This window comes from Lissotriton vulgaris, chromosome 9, assembly GCF_964263255.1.
Source record: "Lissotriton vulgaris chromosome 9, aLisVul1.2, whole genome shotgun sequence".
NCBI lineage: Eukaryota > Metazoa > Chordata > Amphibia > Caudata > Salamandridae > Lissotriton > Lissotriton vulgaris.
In genome coordinates this window covers 266,555,120-266,576,876 of record NC_141697.1, presented here as the reverse complement: position 1 = coordinate 266,576,876, position 21,757 = coordinate 266,555,120, and positions in this window count along the sequence as shown.

Sequence of the window (21,757 nt, the reverse complement as noted above, 5' to 3'; positions counted from 1 at the left end):
TTGTGTGGGTGGGCCAAAGGCCTGTGACTAAGGCAGGGGGGCTTAATTTGCAACACTGAAATACTACTTTTTTCAACATTCATTTTTGGCCTGTTCTGCTTTGGGGCACCCACACAAGTGAGGTATCCTTTTACTCGGGAGAACAGGGGGAGCGCTGGGTGGTAGGACATTTTTGCCGGCACGGTGATCCCACGCAAAAAAGTTTGGAAAAGTGATTATTTTACCTAATTTTAAGGTTTGCAAGGTGGTCTGGGTAGGAAAACGTTTGGGGACCCACGCATGCCATACCTCCCTGGACTCCCCCGGGGGTCTACTTTTCAGATCTGTTTGGGTTTGGTACTTTCCAAAGAATACCACGGAGCCCCGGGCCAAAAACTCAGGTGCCCCCCCCCCAAAAATGAAGGTTGTTTAGCAATTTGGTATTGTAAATTCACCACCGTACAATTTGAACCATTTCCTTTCGCAGCCACGATGCCTACCCACGCAAGTGAGGTACCATTTTTCTCGGGAGACCTGGGGGAACGCTGGGTGGGAGGAAATTTGTGTGAGCCCAGTGACGCCACGCTTTCCCACGCAAAAAAAGTGTGTAAAAACTGATTTTTCCAGCAAAAATTGTGTTTTGCAAGGGATTCTGGGTAAAGGAACGTTGGAGGATCCACGCAAGCCATACCTCCTTGGAAGCCCCTGGGTGTCTACTTTTCAGAAATGTGTGGGTTTAGTAGGTTTCCCTACATGGCCGTCTCGCACGGGGCCAAAAACCCAGGTAACCTCTCTTTCAAAAGCTGGTGGTATTCAATGTCAATACCACCAGCTTTTGCAAGAGGGGTTACCTGGGTTTTTGGCCCCGTGCGAGGCGGCCATGTAGGGAAACCTACCAAACCCACACATTTCTGACAAGTAGACACCCGGGGGCTTCCAAGGAGGTATGGCTTGCGTGGATCCTCCAACGTTCCTTTACCCAGAATCCCTTGCAAACCTCAATTTTTGCTGGAAAAATCATTTTTTACACACTTTTTTTGCGTGGGAAAGCGTGGCGTCACTGGGCTCACACAAATTTCCTCCCACCCTGCGTTCCCCCAGGTCTCCCGATAAAAATGGTACCTCACTTGCGTGGGTAGGCATAGTGGCGGCAACAGGAAAAGGTCCAAATCGTACGGTTGAGACATTACAATAACCAATAGCAAGATTACCTTCTTTTTTTAGGGGGGGGGGGGACTGAGTTATTGGACCGGGGCTCGGCGGGCATCTTTGGTAACTACCAAACCCAAACATTTCTGAAAACTAGACACCCGGGGGAGTCTGGGGAGGTATGGCATGCGTGGGTCGCCCAATGTTTTCCTACCCAGAAATCCCTGCAAACCATAAATTTAGGTTAAAAAAACAGTTTTCCATACATTTTTGCGTGGGATCGCCGTCTCGGCACAAATGTCCTACCACCCTGCGTTCCCCTTGTTCTCCCGAGTAAAATGATACCTCACTTGTGTAGGTGGGCCAAAGGCCTGTGACTAAGGCAGGGGGGCTTAATTTGCAACACTGAAATACTACTTTTTTCAACATTCATTTTTGGCCTGTTCTGCTTTGGGGCACCCACACAAGTGAGGTATCCTTTTACTCGGGATAACAGGGGGAGCGCTGGGTGGTAGGACATTTTTGCCGGCACGGTGATCCCACGCAAAAAAGTTTGGAAAAGTGATTATTTTACCTAATTTTAAGGTTTGCAAGGTGGTCTGGGTAGGAAAACATTCGGGGACCCACGCATGCCATACCTCCCTGGACTCCCCCGGGGGTCTACTTTTCAGATCTGTTTGCGTTTGGTACTTTCCAAAGAATACCACCGAGCCCCGGGCCAAAAACTCAGGTGCCCCCCCCCAAAAATGAAGGTTGTTTAGCAATTTGGTATTGTAAATTCACCACCGTACAATTTGAACCATTTCCTTTCGCAGCCACGATGCCTACCCACGCAAGTGAGGTACCATTTTTCTCGGGAGACCTGGGGGAACGCTGGGTGGGTGGAAATTTGTTGATCCACGCAGATTCCGGAACTTTCCACCACAGAAATGTGAGGAAAATGTGTTTTGTTTTCCAATTTCTTAGCTTTGCAAGGGATTCTGGGTAAGAGAACCTGGGGGTAGGCAGTCGAGTCACCCCATCCTGAATTCCCCTGGGTGTCTACTTTTCAAAAATATATAGGTTTGCTAGGTTTCCCTAGGTGCCGGCAGAGCTAGGGTTCAAAACCAAAAGGTAGTCTCTTTGCCCAAAAAGGCCACAATTTCACAGAAAAATTGAGTTGTGACCACGTTGCGTTTTGCGCTGTTTCCTGTCGCAGCCACTATGCCTACCCACGCAAGTGAGATACCATTTTTCTCGGGAGACCTGGGGGAACGCTGGGTGGGTGGAAATTTGTTGATCCACGCAGATTCCGGAACTTTCCACCACAGAAATGTGAGGAAAATGTGTTTTTTTTCCGATTTCTTAGCTTTGCAAGGGATTCTGGGTAAGAGAACCTGGGGGTAGGCAGTCGAGTCACCCCATCCTGAATTCCCCTGGGTGTCTACTTTTCAAAAATATATAGGTTTGCTAGGTTTCCCTGGGTGCCGGCAGAGCTAGGGTTCAAAAACAAAAGGTAGTCTCTTTGCCCAAAAAGGCCACAATTTCACAGAAAAATTGAGTTGTGACCACGTTGTGTTTTGCGCTGTTTCCTGTCGCAGCCACTATGCCTACCCACGCAAGTGAGGTACCATTTTTCTCGGGAGACCTGGGGGAACGCTGGGTGGGTGGAAATTTGTTGATCCACGCAGATTCCGGAACTTTCCACCACAGAAATGTGAGGAAAATGCGTTTTTTTTCCAATTTCTTAGCTTTGCAAGGGATTCTGGGTAAGAGAACCTGGGGGTAGGCAGTCGAGTCACCCCATCCTGAATTACCCTGGGTGTCTACTTTTCAAAAATATATAGGTTTGCTAGGTTTCCCTGGGTGCCGGCAGAGCTAGGGTTCAAAAACAAAAGGTAGTCTCTTTGCCCAAAAAGGCCACAATTTCACAGAAAAATTGAGTTGTGACCACGTTGCGTTTTGCGCTGTTTGCTGTCGCAGCCACTATGCCTACCCACGCAAGTGAGGTACCATTTTTCTCGGGAGACCTGGGGGAACGCTGGGTGGGTGGAAATTTGTTGATCCACGCAGATTCCGGAACTTTCCACCACAGAAATGTGAGGAAAATGTGGTTTTTTTTCCAATTTCTTAGCTTTGCAAGGGATTCTGGGTAAGAGAACCTGGGGGTAGGCAGTCAAGTCACCCCATCCTGAATTCCCCTGGGTGTCTACTTTTCAAAAATATATAGGTTTGCTAGGTTTCCCTGGGTGCCGGCAGAGCTAGGGTTCAAAAACAAAAGGTAGTCTCTTTGCCCAAAAAGGCCACAATTTCACAGAAAAATTGAGTTGTGACCACGTTGCGTTTTGCGCTGTTTCCTGTCGCAGCCACTATGCCTACCCACGCAAGTGAGATACCATTTTTCTCGGGAGACCTGGGGGAACGCTGGGTGGGTGGAAATTTGTTGATCCACGCAGATTCCGGAACTTTCCACCACAGAAATGTGAGGAAAATGTGTTTTTTTTCCAATTTCTTAGCTTTGCAAGGGATTCTGGGTAAGAGAACCTGGGGGTAGGCAGTCGAGTCACCCCATCCTGAATTCCCCTGGGTGTCTACTTTTCAAAAATATATAGGTTTGCTAGGTTTCCCTGGGTGCCGGCAGAGCTAGGGTTCAAAAACAAAAGGTAGTCTCTTTGCCCAAAAAGGCCACAATTTCACAGAAAAATTGAGTTGTGACCACGTTGCGTTTTGCGCTGTTTCCTGTGGCAGCCACTATGCCTACCCACGCAAGTGAGATACCATTTTTCTCGGGAGACCTGGGGGAACGCTGGGTGGGTGGAAATTTGTTGATCCACGCAGATTCCGGAACTTTCCACCACAGAAATGTGAGGAAAATGTGTTTTTTTTCCAATTTCTTAGCTTTGCAAGGGATTCTGGGTAAGAGAACCTGGGGGTAGGCAGTCGAGTCACCCCATCCTGAATTCCCCTGGGTGTCTAGTTTTCAAAAATGTATAGGTTTGCTAGGTTTCCCTATGTGCTGGCAGAGCTAGGACTCAAAAACAAAAGGTAGTCTCTTTGTCCAAATAGCACAAGATTTCACTGGGAAATTGAGGTGCAACCGCATTGCGTTTTGCGCTGTTTCGTGTTGCAGCCACTATGCCTACCCACGCAAGTGAGGTATCATTTTTCTCAGGAGACCTGGGGGAACGCTGGGTGGGTGGAAATTTGTTAATCCACGCAGATTCCAGAACTTTCCACCACAGAAATGTGAGGAAAATTTGTTTTTTTTTCATAATTTTAGCTTTGCAAGGGATTCTGGGTAACAAAACCTGGGGGTAGGCAGACGAGTCACCCCATCCTGAATTCCCCTGGGTGTCTACTTTTCAAAAATATATAGGTTTGCTAGGTTTCCCTGGGTGCCGGCAGAGCTAGGGTTCAAAAACAAAAGGTAGTCTCTTTGCCCAAAAAGGCCACAATTTCACAGAAAAATTGAGTTGTGACCACGTTGCGTTTTGCGCTGTTTCCTGTCGCAGCCACTATGCCTACCCACGCAAGTGAGATACCATTTTTCTCGGGAGACCTGGGGGAACGCTGGGTGGGTGGAAATTTGTTGATCCAGGCAGATTCTGGAACTTTCCACCACAGAAATGTGAGGAAAATGCGTTTTTTTTTCCAATTTCTTAGCTTTGCAAGGGATTCTGGGTAAGAGAACCTGGGGGTAGGCAGTCGAGTCACCCCATCCTGAATTTCCCTGGGTGTCTACTTTTCAAAAATATATAGGTTTGCTAGGTTTCCCTGGGTGCCGGCAGAGCTAGGGTTCAAAAACAAAAGGTAGTCTCTTTGCCCAAAAAGGCCACAATTTCACAGAAAAATTGAGTTGTGACCACGTTGCGTTTTGCGCTGTTTCCTGTCGCAGCCACTATGCCTACTAACGCAAGTAAGATACCATTTTTCTCGGGAGATCTGGGGGAACGCTGGGTGGGTGGAAATCTGGTGATCCACGCAGATTCCAGAACTTTCCACCACAGAAATGTGAGGAAAATGTGTTTTTTTTTCCAATTTCTTAGCTTTGCAAGGGATTCTGGGTAAGAGAACCTGGGGGTAGGCAGTCGAGTCACCCCATCCTGAATTCCCCTGTGTGTCTAGTTTTCAGAAATGTATAGGTTTGCTAGGTTTCCCTATGTGCTGGCAGAGCTAGGACTCAAAAACAAAAGGTAGTCTCTTTGTCCAAATAGCACAAGATTTCACTGGGAAATTGAGGTGCAACCGCATTGCGTTTTGCGCTGTTTCGTGTTGCAGCCACTATGCCTACCCACGCAAGTGAGGTATCATTTTTCTCAGGAGACCTGGGGGAACGCTGGGTGGGTGGAAATTTGTTAATCCACGCAGATTCCAGAACTTTCCACCACAGAAATGTGAGGAAAATGTGTTTTTTTTTCATAATTTTAGCTTTGCAAGGGATTCTGGGTAACAAAACCTGGGGGTAGGCAGACGAGTCACCCCATCCTGAATTCCCCTGGGTGTATAGTTTTCAAAAATGTATAGGTTTGCTAGGTTTCCCTATGTGCTGGCAGAGCTAGGACTCAAAAACAAAAGGTAGTCTCTTTGTCCAAATAGCACAAGATTTCACTGGGAAATTGAAGTGCAACCACGTTGCATTTTGAGCTGTTTCGTGTCGCAGCCACTATGCCTACCCACGCAAGTGAGGTACCATTTTTCTCGGGAGACCTGGGGGAACGCTGGGTGGGTGGAAGTTTGTTGATCCACGCAGATTCCAGAACTTTACACTACAGAAATGTGAGGAAAATGTGTTTTTTTTGTCAAATTCTAAACTTTGCAAGGGATTCTGGGTAACAAAGCCTGGTGGTAGGCAGTCGAGTCACCCCATCCTGAATTCCCCAGGGTGTCTACTTTCCAAAAATGTATAGGTTTGCTAGGTTTCCCTAGGTGCCGGCAGAGCTAGGGTGCAAAAACTACAGGTAGGCACTTTGCCATAAAAGGGTCAATTTGTAACTGCAAAATTGAGGTGTGACCACGTTGCATTTTGCGCCGTTTCCTATCGCAGGCACAAGGCCGACCCACACAAGTGAGGTACCATTTTTATCGGGAGACTTCGGGTAATTCAGATTTGTAAATCAACTGTTATTACCAAATGAGCTTTCTAGCATTTCTCCCTTTCAATGACAGACATTGTGTAAAAAAAAAATGTTTTTGAAAAATGACCAATAATTCTCAAGCTAGTATGGGTATTCCCAATTTTGAAAATGTGCAATTATATACTGTTTCTGAACTCTATATTTTGTACCCAAATCAGAAATACATAGGTGTCTTTCATACAGATTTTTCCATGTATACATTTTCTAAGACAAATTGCTCTATACCCAGTAAAAGAAAAAAAACCATTGCAAGTTGCTGCTCAGTTTTTGGATCTGGGTTCGTTGGGTTCTTGGTGAAACTACAAGTCCTATATATCCCCACAACCAGGAAGGTCTAACGGATGTAACAGTATATTGCTTTCCAAGAGCTGTCAAGATTAGAAAAAGTTATAGGTGAAAACGTTGAGACAAAAGGCTGTTTTTTTCAACAAATTTTCTATTATTCCAAGATTTAACTGTTACTTTCGATAAAGAATCCTTCATGGATTTAGACAAATGACCCCTTTCTGAATTCAGAATTTTGTTTACTTTCCGAAAATGTACAGCTTTCTAGGATCCATTATTGCTTTCAAACTCTTTTCTACCATTAATTGGAAGGAGGTGGAAAGCTCTAAAAATAGCAAAAATAGGCTATGTCCCAGAAAAATGCCAAAACTGTGTGAAAAATGTTGGTTCCCTGACAAAAGACTGTCATTCCCTGAAAGCTGAGAAAACGGAGATTTCAGCCCCACAAACCCTTTTTTGATACCATTTTCAGGGAAAAACCCAGAGGCTTTCATTTGCAGCCCGTTTTTCCCATTTTTCTGAAAAAAACAAAAAAATCACTATATTTTGGTTAATTTCTGGGACCCCTCCAAGGGAATCCACAAACCCTGGGCGCCTTTGGAATCCACATGATGTTGGAAGAAAAGGACGCAAATTTGGCGTGGATAGCTTATGTGGTCAAAAAGTTACAGGGGCCTAAGCGCGCACTACCCCAAATAGCCAAAAAAGGGCTCAGCACAGGAGGGGAAAAGGCCCAGCAGCGAAGGGGTTAAACGCTTCAATATATGCATTGCCCTAGTTCCTCAAAAGTTCCCCTTCGGCCTAGTTCAGAGTAAAAAGGGCCCAGGAACAGAAGAGATAGAGTTTACAATGTTTTATCACATGGAATTTTAAAGCTGTTCACCAATGCTGCTATTACCTTTCACATTTTTTAGATCGTAATCTTTTATGTAATTTTTAAACACTCCTGAGTATGTTATACAGGAAACTGCTGTGCTCTGACTTTTACATGTAATGATTTTACATAACCGAACACAAATAAAATTGCTTACTGCAGAGAGAACAAGACTTCACATCTGACTCTTCCTGAAATGTGCTGATCACACCACCCTAGCTTTCAAATCACTAATTTTGCTGACGATCAAACAGAGGATTGAAAAAAACGTTATGCCTGGTACATAAGGTTTGGCATGGTAAAGTCTATGATACATTTTCTAAAGTATTTGCACCTTACCGCCCAACTAGATGCCTAATGTCGACCTGCCAACACTCTCCCACATGTTCCCACTGACATACAAATAGTTTGGAAGTCGGTCTGGGCACCTACTAGGTTCCGCCCTCTGGGACTCTCTCCCTTTACTTCTTCGTTATGAGACTAACATCAGATTTTGCAAACATTTGAGGTTTCTACCTATTGTGCTAAGCTTTTAATTTTGAATACCTTTTCCAAGTTGCCTGTTGTCTCTCTTGCCAATTTTCTTTGTGAATTTTGTGATCTGCATCTGCAAAATAAACGTAACCATTTACCAGAGGATCACATTTAGAAACCCATGCAAACAGAGAATAGCATGGGCTCAACCTCAATAAAACATACAATGAAAAAGGAGGCTCAGGCAGAGTCACAAGTATTGCAATGAGATGGCACTCACCCACAAAGACACACACAGACATACACTATTGTATTGTATTGTAATTGCATTTATATAACGCTTACTACTCCTGATGAGGCGTCAAAGTGCTTTTTCGGCGGGTAGCACGCTACTCCGGGACCCATAGAGGATTGGTGTTGAATTAGTATAGTGAAACATGCAAGTACATTTTAAGTGGTGGATAGGTTAGTCAGTTATTTGGATTTGGAATGATAGCAAAAGGATAGAGGAGGAAAAAAAGGTTTGTATTTATATAGCGCTTGTTACCCCTAATGGGGTGTTGAAACATGCTATTCAGGAAGCCCATAAAGGATTAGTGGTGAATTAATATTGTGAAATATGAAAGTAATTTCAGCGGTGGATATTAGTCAGTTATTTGGAGTGAGAAGGATAGCGGAGGGATGAAAGGGGAAGAAAGGTTTGCTTTCATATAGCACTTGTTACCCCTGATGGATGTTGAAGCGCTTTTCTGGTGAGTAGTACGCCACTCCGAAACTCATAAAGGATTAGTGTTGAAAAGTAGTAAAGTAAAATCTGAAGTAATTTGAGTAGTAGATATGTTATTCAGTTATTTGGGTAGAGAAGGGTTGGTGGCGGGATAGTGAAGGGAAAGAGGATTGTATTTATATAGCGCTTGCTACCCCTAATGGGGTTTTGAGCGCAAGTAGCACGCTACTCTGGAACCCATCAGGATTAGTGTTGAATTAGTGTTGGATTGAGAAGGGTTGGGGAGGGGTAGAAAAGAGGGAAGAGTTCAGAAAGGTTTATTTTGGGGGATCGGTATAGTAAAAGAGGTGTAAAATAATGCAAGGAGGGGTAGAGTAGGAGAGAGTCTAGAAAGCCTTATTTTGGGGGTCATAGTAGTGATATTGGGTTTGGGGTTAAATGAGAGAGTGGATGTAGAGGATATATTGAGCGAAGTATAGGCTGAGAACTAGGGAAGTGCATTGGAAATGCTGAATTAGAAGAAAGTGATACATATATAGATCCATAAGTACATTGAAAGTATATAGATGCATAATGGAGGTATGTATATGGCAGCATTTCTGGCCCTGCCCTGGTCAGTCTCGAACAGGCACAAACAGGCAACTGCCCTTGTCCTCTCCGCCCTTAACAGGCTCAAACAGGCAACTGCCCTTGTCCTCTTCGCCCTTAGCCTCGATGCCCTAAACCTCTCCTTTTATAGCCCTAGTAATCAGGTGACCCCGTCAGCCAATGGGAACCCTAGCCCTAACACTATCCAATCACAACAATAGTGAAGTGATCTCTTCAAGGAACTTACAGGAAGCAGGAACGTATAATTAATTGTAGTTTGTTTGGAGAAATATAAGTCGCGTCTAATGAGCCTGAGCCAACCGTTATATCTGGAGCTCTCGGAACACTCTTCACTCTGAGTGTTCCGAGTTCCAGATGAGAACAGATGACACGAAGACACCACACATCTCCCTCCTTAAAAGAAACAAAAGTATGATATCAAGAAATTATATCTTAACTAAACAGAATAATAAAAATAAGCAAAGGCATACATCTTAACAAAAGACTAAAAAAATGTTCTATGCAAACCTATAGACTATCTCTTCATAACATAGTCTTTACACCAAACAGGTGTAGTTCTTAACCTATTCTGGGTTGATTCTTGCTGTGAGAAGACGTACCACTTGGTTGCACATTTCCACGTGAAAAACCACGTGAAGAACCCATGTGCCTCCCCTGCTGGTGAAAACCTGTAGCATCGTCAAACTTGGGAACCTTCACAACCTTAGAAAGACTCCAAACATTCCCATCCGACAATTCCACAACTTGTTTGCCAACTCTAACAACAAGCAGGGGATCAGAAAAACGAGATTCTCCAGACCTATTAAAACCAGATTTCCTCACACGCACCCAATCTCCAATGCTACATGGAACACCGACTGTGGAAGGTTTTATTCTGGACTCACATTCTTTAACTTTCCCACTGATCAGGTCTCTCATCCATTGTTGACTCATGTTGCAAAGACCCTTTCTGCCACGCATCTTTTCAAACGGGGACAAATCACCATCACTTCTGGGAGTGTTTCTATAATTCCATAAAAGTTTTCTAACACATCATAGCAATTTTGACCATTGCACAAAGCCAGTTGTAGACCTTCCTTCAATACCCTAATCCACCTTTCTACCATACCATTTCCCTGAGGATAATAAACGGATGACCGTTTATGAATTATACCATGATTATTGCAAAATTATTTCATTTCACAAGCAGTGAATTGTGTACCATTGTCAGATAAAATAGAAACCGGAAATCCTTCCTTTTCAAATATGCAGTTAAGAAAATCAATGATAGTCTTAGAAGAAACATGGGGAACAAATTTCACTTCTGGCCACTGACAGAATTGATCGATTAAAACAATGGCGTAAATCGGATTCTGACCGAAACTCATAGGACCAGCAATGTCAATTGAAACACATTCCCATGGCCTAGTAGGTTTTGTAATACAATCATGGTGATAGTTCACAACTTTCTGGGATTTGTCGCTGGCCGTACACTCCAAACACGATCTGACTTTTCTCTCTGTGCACCTGTCAATTCCAGGCCACCAAAACTCACATCTGACCCTCCTTTTCATACAAGTCATCCCAGGGTGACCTTCGTGAGCCATTTCAAGCACAGTTTCCCTAAGATCTTGAGGAACAACTAATTGCAATCCTGTCAATAAAATATCGTTTTGAACAGTCAACTCTTCCACAATTTGAAAGTAAGGTAACATCTCTTAAGGTAAACTAGCTTTGTTGGGCCAACCATTCTTGACAAAAGACATAACACTCTTGTAGACATCATCATTGTCACACGCAGCTCTCCATTCTTCTTCTCTTATACAACCTTTAGAAACTTCACAAATAGAAACTACCCTATCAGGATCATCATCACAATCAACAACATTATCATCCTCAATGGGTAGTCTTGAGAGACAATCGGCTAAAACATTTTTTGTGCCAGGAATGTATTCCACTTGAAAATGAAAATCTTGTCATTTATATTGCCATCTAGCTATTCTGGCTGTTGCCTTGTTACAACCTTTAGTTGTGAACAGATCTACAAGTGGACGATGGTCAGTTCTAACTACAAACCTTGAACCATTTACATATTTGCGAAAGTATTCGATTCCCCACCACCAAGCTAGAGTTTCTTTCTCTAAAGTCGAATATTTGTCTTCTGCACCTCTTAATGGCCTAGATGCAAATGCAATAGTAACCAAACCATGTTTTTGCTTTTGCATAAGTACTGCACCTATGCCTACATTGCTGGCATCAGTGATAATGACTGACTCACATGATGTATCAAATGGTGATAAAGCAGGTGCAGAAGCAATGCATTTCTTAATGTAAGAAAATTGATCTTTACAATTGGAATCCCAAACAAATAATTGGTGATTTTTCATTAAGTTCCTCAAATGTTTTGTCTTGTCAGCAAACGTTGGAATAAATTTGGCATAGTATTCAGCTAATCCTAAAAAGGACCTGAGCTGGTCTTTGTTGGAAGGTTCGGGGGCATTTTCAATAGCTTTGACCAAATTATGCTTAGGTGATATACCTTTTTTACTAATGGAATCTCCTTAATAATCACCTGACTCCATGCCAAATTTACATTTTTCTTTGGCTAGAGTTAACCCATTGTCATTTAAAATTGATAAAACTTGAAACAAAACTTCAGAATGCTCATTCTCGTCTTTTCCGAACACTAAAATATCGTCTTGAAAATACAGGACATTAGACATATTGTTGAACAGTTTATGCATGACACGCTGAAAACCCGAAGAGGCAGATACTAGCCCGAAGGGCATTCTTTTGTATCTAAACGCACCCTCTGTGGTAATGAAGGATGTCAAGTGTTTGCTCTCTTCATGAAGTGCAATTTGATGATATGCGTTAGATAAATCTAATCTACCATAGTGAAAATAGATGCATCCTTAAGTTTCGAGAACATATCACCAATATTTGGAAGGGGATGTCTGTCGACCCAAACATTGGAATTGAGATCTCTCATGTCGACACACAATCTCACCTTGCCATTGGGCTTATGAGCAACGACAACAGGTGAAAGCCATTCAGAAGATTCTATTTCTTCTATAACATCTAATTCACAAAGTCTTTCTAACTCTTTTTTGACAGACTCCCTCAAAGATAAAGGAATATTGCGGACCTTATGAACCTTTGGAGTTGCATTATGTTTTAGTATGATTTTATGTTCAAACTTCTTCAGTAGCCCCAATGTAGTAGAAAAAATATTAGGAAATAGAGTTTCCCATTTGTTATCCGTGACCAAACCAACTTGACTAATGATATCTGAATATCCTAAAACGTGTTGGGGGTGATTGGGATCTAACTTAATCATCAAGTCACGTTGTTGAGGCCACCCCAACAAACATGAACCCTCTTTTGCAACATATACTTTTGAATTAATGGTCTTGCCTTTAAATGAAAGATCTGTAGTAAAATAACCTAAAACATCTATCGTTTTTTCCCATATCCGAGTAATCTTATGTCTGAGGGAAGTAATGACACATGAGGAAATTCTTTTAACCATTCATCTCAAATTAACGTGTGTCTAGCACCAGAGTCAGCCATAACTTTTATAAACTTAGAGCCAATTTGTAGCATGCAGAATGGAGCATCTTTCTTCTCCTCGCCAATTTCATACACCGTGAGTAAATTATCATAATCATCGGTATCACTAATCTCATGAACATTGTCAGATTTTGCACTTTTTACGTCTACAGTATTGTATTTAAACCTATTTCTGCTCTTGCACATCCTAGCAAAATGCCCCTTGGATCTACAATAATTGCTACTTGACCAATGGCAGGACATCTCTTATCAGTTGCAACATGACCAGGAAAACCACATTTGAAACAAGTTACATCTTTCTTGAAATTGTAGTTCATTGAAGAAAAAGGTTTGTTGTAGTTGCTCTCCATGGATTTCTTTCTAACCACTTGAACTTCGGATGTCGAAATTTTCTTTTCAGAAGGCTCTTTTGTTTTTTACTCAGACAACTCCTTCATTCCCAATTTCATGTCCTCAAAACGATGAGCTATGTTGAGGGCTTTGGTAAGAGATAAGTCTTTTGCATCTAGCAATTTTTCTTGTAATTTGACATCTGCCACATTATGTACCAATGGGTCTCTAACCATTTGATCGTGAAATTCTTTGTAATTGCAATTAGCAGCCAATATTCTTAGGTCTTTCACAAAAGAGTCAATGGGTTCATTTGTTAACTGATGTCTACTCAAAAATGTGTGGCGTGCTACAACTTCATTAACCTTTTTAATGTATTGCTTGTCGAGTTGCATTATGGCATTCTCATAGACATCACCTTCATCTTCACTAGAATTATCCATTGCTAATGGAGGTAAATGACAAAGGACTTGTCTGCCTTCCGCACCCAGAGAATGCTTTAAAATTGCCAAATTGCGTTTATCAGTATAATTATCACCTCCAATTGCCTCCAGATATGCCTCAAAACCTTCTCTCCATTATTTCCATTCTAATGGTGGTTCTCCTGGATTAGGTAAGAATGGAGGAGGAGCATTGAAACTTTCCATGGTAGAAGCGCCCAAAAAAAAAATGATCAAATGTAATACTTTGAACCTGTATGTACTTTCTTTCAGTACACAATATTTGGCCCAGGAAAGCTATTGTGAGATCATAGCCTGTCAAGTAATATATAATTGTATAAAAAGTGGGCTAGAACATCTATTGTGAGGTCATTGTTTGGTAAAATCAAGTATATCTGGATTCAGTTATGAGTCAGAGTCATTGTTCTATCCTCGAAGGCAAAGTCTGAGACCAGATACGTCACAATGAAGACATTCTGATGGTGCTATTGCGCATGCGTTAACATCAATGTCCCAAAGCATTTATAGCGCATGCGCTAAAAAGCGCGCGGAATGTAATGTGCACGAGAATGCGCAAGCGCGAGCTATCGTTGTGACGCCGGGAACATTTCAAGACGGAACCACCAAAGAGGATAAAATTGAATAAAAGTCTCACCGCTCAGCCACGGAATGCGGGATTTTCAGGAGAAATAAATGTTACGTCTTTACTGACATCCGGCAGCTCATAAGAGGAAAATAACATCCAGACAGGTAAACGGTAATCGTGATTTGCAGCTTGCAGGGCTTCAGGCTCGTAGCAGTAGTCAGGCTCGTCACCCGATTGTCGCCAGTGAAGTGATCTCTTCAAGGAACTTATAGGAAGCAGGAACGTATAATTAATTGTAGTTTATTTGGAGAAATATAAGTCGCATCTAATGAGCCTGAGCCAACCGTTATATCTGGAGCTCTCGGAACACTCTTCACTCTGAGTGTTCCAAGTTCCAGATGAGAACAGATGACACGAGGACACCACAAATAGCCCCAAAAATTTAGAACCAATAGGAGACCAGGACCTTACAGTCAATCTTCGCCTTAGTCCAAGCACCCAATCAGTTCAAAAACCCTAATCTCTACGTACAATAGAGGCCCTAGCCCTACCAGTAGTCCCACCCCAAGTCCAAGCAACAAATAGCACAGGAAACCCTTGTCTCTACTTCCAATAGAAAGCCTAACCCTACTCTAGGTCCCACAACCAGTTCAGCAACCAATCACACCAGAAGCCCTAATCGCTACTTCCAATTAAAAGTCTAATTCTAGCCCTAGTCCCACCCTAGTCCCAACAACCAATAACAAAGAAAACCCTAGTCCCTACTTCCAATAGAAATCATAACCCTAGCCCTAGTCCCAACCCTACATTGATTGAATCACAGACCCAGAAACCAATCAACACTCAAATACCCAACCAATGAGGACACTAACCCTAATCCAATAGAAACATCAGATACACCCACCAATCAGTGTACACATGTACCAAACAATATCAGACCATATAAGGTCCCAGCGACCTCAGTCAAGGTTTGCTGGCCAGGGAGTTGGAAGCTGCTTTTCCTGTTCAGAGTCTCCTATGAGACAGACAGGCTCAATCCACACTTTGGCTTCTGCAGGTAAAGGACTCACTAACTTGAAATCTAACAATACTGTTTGAATAGAACTTTACTCCCTCTACTGGCCAAAAAACAAAGTGCACAGTCCATAGTAAACGCAGTTTAAACAGCTCACAGAAGCACCCTCTGATGTAGAATATCCCTGTTGAGAGAGGGGGAGGCAGGGTGGCTGGTTTTAGTGGCTTGTGAACACAAAATGGTGGCTGGGGGTGCACTGTTTTAACATACAGGTCTTAGCACAGAGCAAAGGAGAAATTTGGAGGGAAAACTGAAAGTCATCAGCAATGAGAAGGAAAAACTACAGAGTTTGGACTGCAAATCCTACAATTCAACATGTTAAATGGAAGCAATCATGGGCAGGAAAAACACAAGTTTAAAACACAAAACAGGTGATAAAATATCCAATCAAAGGCAGATTAAAACTACAGGCAAAGACAGAAATCACAGAAAGGGAAAATCGTTTTTTTTTAAACTTTTGTTTTGGTAAAGAGACAGCACTAGTCTGCCTCCTTACCACTTGTTGGACTCTGCTCACTACAATCTGGGGCACAGGAAGGCTGCAACTCACAAGATGGAGGAGAATGATTTGGGGTGCACCCAGCAAGGCCTAAAGGGGCCTGGGCTAGTGTGAGGGGCCGGCTCAGAGTTACCTTTTAGTAGCCAATCCCCAGTCCTGGGTCTGCTGGCCTGGGTGGGGGGGAATCTGGGGGGGGGGGGCTGGGGAGCTGCTTTTCCTGTTCAGAATCTCCTAAGAGACAGGCAGTCTCAATCCACACTTTGGACTTCTGCAGGTAAAGGCCTCACTAACTTGAAATCTAACAATACTGTTTGACTGTTTGAATAGAACTTTACTACCTCTACTGGCCAAAAAACGAAGTGCACAGTCCCTAGTAAACACAGTTTAAACAGCTCACAGAAGCACCCTCTGATGTAGAATATCCCTGTTGCTGGGGGGGGGGCTGGTTTCACTGGCTTGTGAACACAAAATAGTGGCTGGGGGTGCACTGTTTTAACATACAGGTCTTAGCACAGAGCAAAGGAGAAATTTGGAGGGAAAACTAAAAGTCATCAGCAATGAGAGGGAAAAACTACAGAGTTTGGACTGCAAATCCCACAATTCAACACATTATTGGAAGCAATCATAGGCAGGAAAAAAACACAAGTTTAAAACACAAAACAGGTGAGGAGGATTAGCTCTCCCAAATTTAAAAGCTTAATACTGGGCATCTGTGCTATCATATAGTAGTGAGCTACTACAGAATATTGGGGTTGAGAAAGCACATTGGGGCGACACGCCATCTATTTTTCAATTAATTCTTTGTAGTAAAAGCAGAGGATACTTATGGCGACATTTGCATGATTGCTATAAAAAAAAGTCAAATTTAAAACGCTTTACAGTGACTTTAAGGTTTGGAAGGCTGTGAGAAGAATGCTGGGTTTAGGGCGATTATCATACTACACCCCCCTAAGGGACAACCCAATTCTTCCAGAAATGTTTAGAGATAACTGTATATACAGATGGAATAAGGCGGGAATAGTTCAGTTAGGTTGCCTCTTCCCCCCCTACAGGGATTCAATCCTTTGAAGCACTGAAACAGATTACCAATTGGACTGGCAGGACTTTTTTAAATATCTTCAAATTAGGGACTTTCTGACACGAACGGTAGGGGGGAGGGTATTGTGTGAAAAATCTACTTTAATGAAAACATTTACTCACACCAAAAAACGTGCTATTGGGGGGATTTACTCCGTTCTAAACGCACTGTTTCCAGATGACATGGAGGAAATTTCACAGAAATTGCAGGGAAAAATAGGAATATCTTTTGGTGAATTTAATTATGCTTATTCACTGTCTCAAACTATTCTCATATCCACAAAACTACAAGCACAGTTTTACAAAACGTAATTCTTCTTATACTATACGCCAGATAAAATTGCCAAATGGGGGAGTGGCAAGGGAACATGTTGCCCTAGATGCATGGTATTTAATGCTGACTGTGTACATATTTTCTCCACATGTGATGTACTATTATCTTTAAACAAGATATAGTTCTGTCTAGTAATGTTATCTTATTAGGAGCCGTCGATCCTAGCAACCCTAGTATAGGACGAAAGCTCATTTTTATTGCTATGGCGGTTTTAAGATTATGTATTGACTCAGCATGGCTGGACCCTATAGCACCATCCTTCCAACAGTGGCTAGCCAGGTTATTAGCAATCTCTAATTTGGAGGCTGCCATTTAAAAACGGAAAGGCAGGAAACGGCTTAAAATGGGGTTGAGGATCTGGAATCCTCTTGTGGAATAGGCCCACATGTAGTGACACAAAGAAACACCAACACCTGCTAAAATGTTTCCACCTGCAATCTCACACATTGACACTGAATAACTTTGGCATACATGCAGTCACACACCAACGCGACATACTACAGGGCCACTCAGCATCACACACACAGATGCCAGTTATCAAATGCCCACATGCAGCAATAAACCACATTGTATGGTAAGAAACATTTCATCACAGGCTGACAAGGAGTTATAGACTCACCAATATGTGGTCATAAGCTTTGACATGGGTTGCACAAGCACACATGCTGTCATACACACAGTTACAGGGCCAGAGGAGCCCACATAAAGCTACACATATAAACGCCTTTTAATCTGGGGTCTTACACACACTGAAAAGAACCAACACAGACTACTAGACAATTACACACACTGTCATGGGTTAATAGGAACAACATAACGTCACACTGACTGACATGGATAACATCTGCAAACATACAGTTCCACCCACCAAAGCAGCAAACCAGAGGCTTAGATGCAGGCATATATGTACAAATGCTTACACAGTGTCGCATTGTCCAGCAAGCACTCTGTAGTGTCCTGCTGGATATGTTCTAGTGTCTCAGCAGTCACTTAGATTGTCAGCCACTCTCTCGAGGTCTAGACACACTTTGCACCCCACATCCATCCACCACAGGTGTCACGGGTGACGTGACCCTGAAAATAAAAGGGCATGGGTGCACGTGCTTGTGGCCAGTTTACTATCACCCTGTGTTTGTGTGTCTTATTTTAGCAGTATGTAGGCCTAGGGCCCCCAACTCTACACACTCATAGGGACTAATACTCAGTGATATACTTCAGTGAGACAGTCACATGCCTGGCAGCATCATACATGAATACAGACACCGACTCACTGATGCACAGGCAGAGGCACCAAAATGATCAGAGGCGTGGACGAAGTGAAACACTAACACATAGTCCATGCACCAAAATCCAGACACAGGTGCGGAAATGCAGTGGCAATCACTAACATTACCTAATATGGTTCAACGTTTGGTAACACATATGAGCACATGCCCGCACATGGTCACACACACTGGCATGTAATTACAAGCACCAACACCTGGTCTCACATGTTGGCAAGCCGTCAGACAGCATAACAGGGAACCAAACACATCAACTTGTTGTAGTCATGGCTGTAAAGAGCAAATCACATGCACCAAACTGCATCAATGCTACAGAACTGAGTTACTTCCGCTGAGAATGTGCTCAAAGGATCATACCTCATTAGAAAGAATTAGACAGGGATCCCCATCAACATAAATTACAAATTTCAATCTACTCTAGGACATATGTTTTTACTATTTATACAAAGTATTATTACGCTTGAACAAATTGGAGGCATAGAATGTTATTTGTAATAAGCAAAATTATCACATAAGTAATTTGCACAATGAGAAATGCAACAATCTATTCAAACAGCCCCACAACACAATAACCAGTGCTTAATTTGAGCTGGTGGTTGCGAGTGGACCCCACCAGCACTCATTTTTGGGGACTGGCAATTGTTTTTCAATTCAAATATTGAGCACAAGCGAGTAAAAAAACACACAGAGAGGGGATAGAAGGAGGTAGAGGAAGACGGAAATACTGGCACAAAGGGAGAAAGCTGGGACCTGAAAGAGTGCATTATTAAGGGGCATTGGCAGTAGTGAGAACGCGCTGCACTAGTTTAAAGCGTGCTGCGCTTTAGTGCGAATTGTAAGCTGCATATCGGCATCAGTTTTTTAAAACGCCCGTTTTGTCTAATAATTTATTTTTTAGTTTAGCTTATCCCCTGCTTTTAACCCATCTACTTGCACTATAATTACGTGGAAACCCACCGCTCTTTGCGGGTCCTTCTCCTTGCCTTCCTGATTCCGGCGGCCATATTGGGGGTAAGCGGGACGCCATTCCTCGCACGGTCTAGTCGTCACAAGGACGCTAGACCTTCTACAAAAGGCGGACAAACTAGGTGCTCAGCCTTGTTCATTATTAAGGGGCATTGGCAGTAGTGAGAACGCGCTGCACTAGTTTAAAGCGTGCTGCGCTTTAGTGCGAATTGTAAGCTGCATATCGGCATCAGTCTTTTAAAACGCCCGTTTTGTCTAATAATTTATTTTTTAGTTTAGCTTATCCCCTGCTTTTAACCCATCTACTTGCACTATAATTACGTGGAAACCCACCGCTCTTTGCGGGTCCTTCTCCTTGCCTTCCTGATTCCGGCGGCCATATTGGGGGTAAGCGGGACGCCATTCCTCACACGGTCTAGTCGTCACAAGGACGCTAGACCTTCTACAAAAGGCGGACAAACTAGGTGCTCAGCCTTGTTCATTACTAAGGGGCATTGGCAGTAGTGAGAGCGCGCTGCACTAGTTTAAAGCGTGCTGCGCTCTAGTGCGAATTGTAAGCTGCATATCGGCATCAGTCTTTTAAAACGCCAGTTTTGTCTAATAATTTATTTTTTAGTTTAGCTTATCCCCTGCTTTTAACCCATCTACTTGCACTATAATTACGTGGAAACCCACCGCTCTTTGCGGGTCCTTCTCCTTGCCTTCCTGATTCCGGCGGCCATATTGGGGGTAAGCGGGACGCCATTCCTCGCACGGTCTAGTCGTCACAAGGACGCTAGACCTTCTACAAAAGGCGGACAAACTAGGTGCTCAGCCTTGTTCATTATTAAGGGGCATTGGCAGTAGTGAGAACGCGCTGCACTAGTTTAAAGCGTGCTGCGCTTTAGTGCGAATTGTAAGCTGCATATCGGCATCAGTCTTTTAAAACGCCCGTTTTGTCTAATAATTTATTTTTTTGTTTAGCTTATCCCCTGCTTTTAACCCATCTACTTGCACTATAATTACGTGGAAACCCACCGCTCTTTGCGGGTCCTTCTCCTTGCCTCCTGATTCCGGCGGCCATATTGGGGGTAAGCGGGACGCCATTCCTCGCACGGTCTAGTCGTCACAAGAACGCTAGACCTTCTAGAAAAGGCGGACAAACTAGGTGCTCAGCCTTGTTCATTATTAAGGGGCATTGGCAGTAGTGAGAACGCGCTGCACTAGTTTAAAGCGTGCTACGCTTTAGTGCGAATTGTAAGCTGCATATCGGCATCAGTCTTTTAAAACGCCCGTTTTGTCTAATAATTTATTTTTTAGTTTAGCTTATCCCCTGCTTTTAACCCATCTACTTGCACTAAAATTACGTGGAAACCCACCGCTCTTTGCGGGTCCTTCTCCTTGCCTTCCTGATTCCTGCAGCCATATTGGGGGTAAGCGGGACGCCATTCCTCGCACGGTCTAGTCGTCACAAGGACGCTAGACCTTCTAAAAAAGGCGGCCATGCAAACGCGCAGCGGGCACGCGCAGCGGGACCGCCGTCAAACCGCCGGAGTTACGCCAGAGTTCAGCCCGTCTGTGCGCGTCCGGGCCCAGACGGGCATAGGGCTAGATACGCTGGCAATTTCTCCTGAGGTCGGTATCAGGTATACTAGAAATGATCTTATACTATTACGACCCTCGAAAGATGTGTCCTGCAATTACATTCATAAAGGAGATAAACCTTTCTTGAGTTGCAGGTTATGTAGGATGGGCCAGAGAGTTAAGGGCAATAAGGCCTTACTAATGGCTTTGCTGAATTGTAGGTCCCTTCCTAGTCATTCAATAGAAATTAATTCTCTCGTACAAGATCATGAGTTGGACATTCTGTTTTTAACAGAAACCTGGACCACGTCTTGCTCAGGGCCAGATATGGTGCAAGCACTCTCCCTTGGCTATCTAATATACCACCTAGATAGGACTACGGGACGGGGAGGTGGTATTGCCATCCTCTATAGGGACACGTTTGCTTGCAGAGCCCAGGATGGGGGGGTTCGTGATTGTGAGAGCTGTCAATTCTCATTACGGATGTCATCCACGACCTCGATATCAGGCCTCCTAGTGTATCGCCCACCGGGGTGTGTGGGCAATTTTGTCAGCTCGTTCATGGAAACCGTTACGCTCCCGGCATCGTCGACAGCCAATTTTGTGGCACTTGGAGATTTTAATCTCCATTTTGACGATCCTGCTGACACACTTGCTGCTGACCTGCAGTGCGATCTGAAAGCTTTTGAGATGAGGCTAATTAACTCAGGGGCCACGCATTGTTAGGGGCATTTACTCTACCCAGTTTTCTCTAATATTGACCGTATTAAAGCTCTGCCTCCCTTGCCTTTACCTTGGTCAGACCATTTTCTGGTTCCTCTCACTTGGCAGTATGATCTAA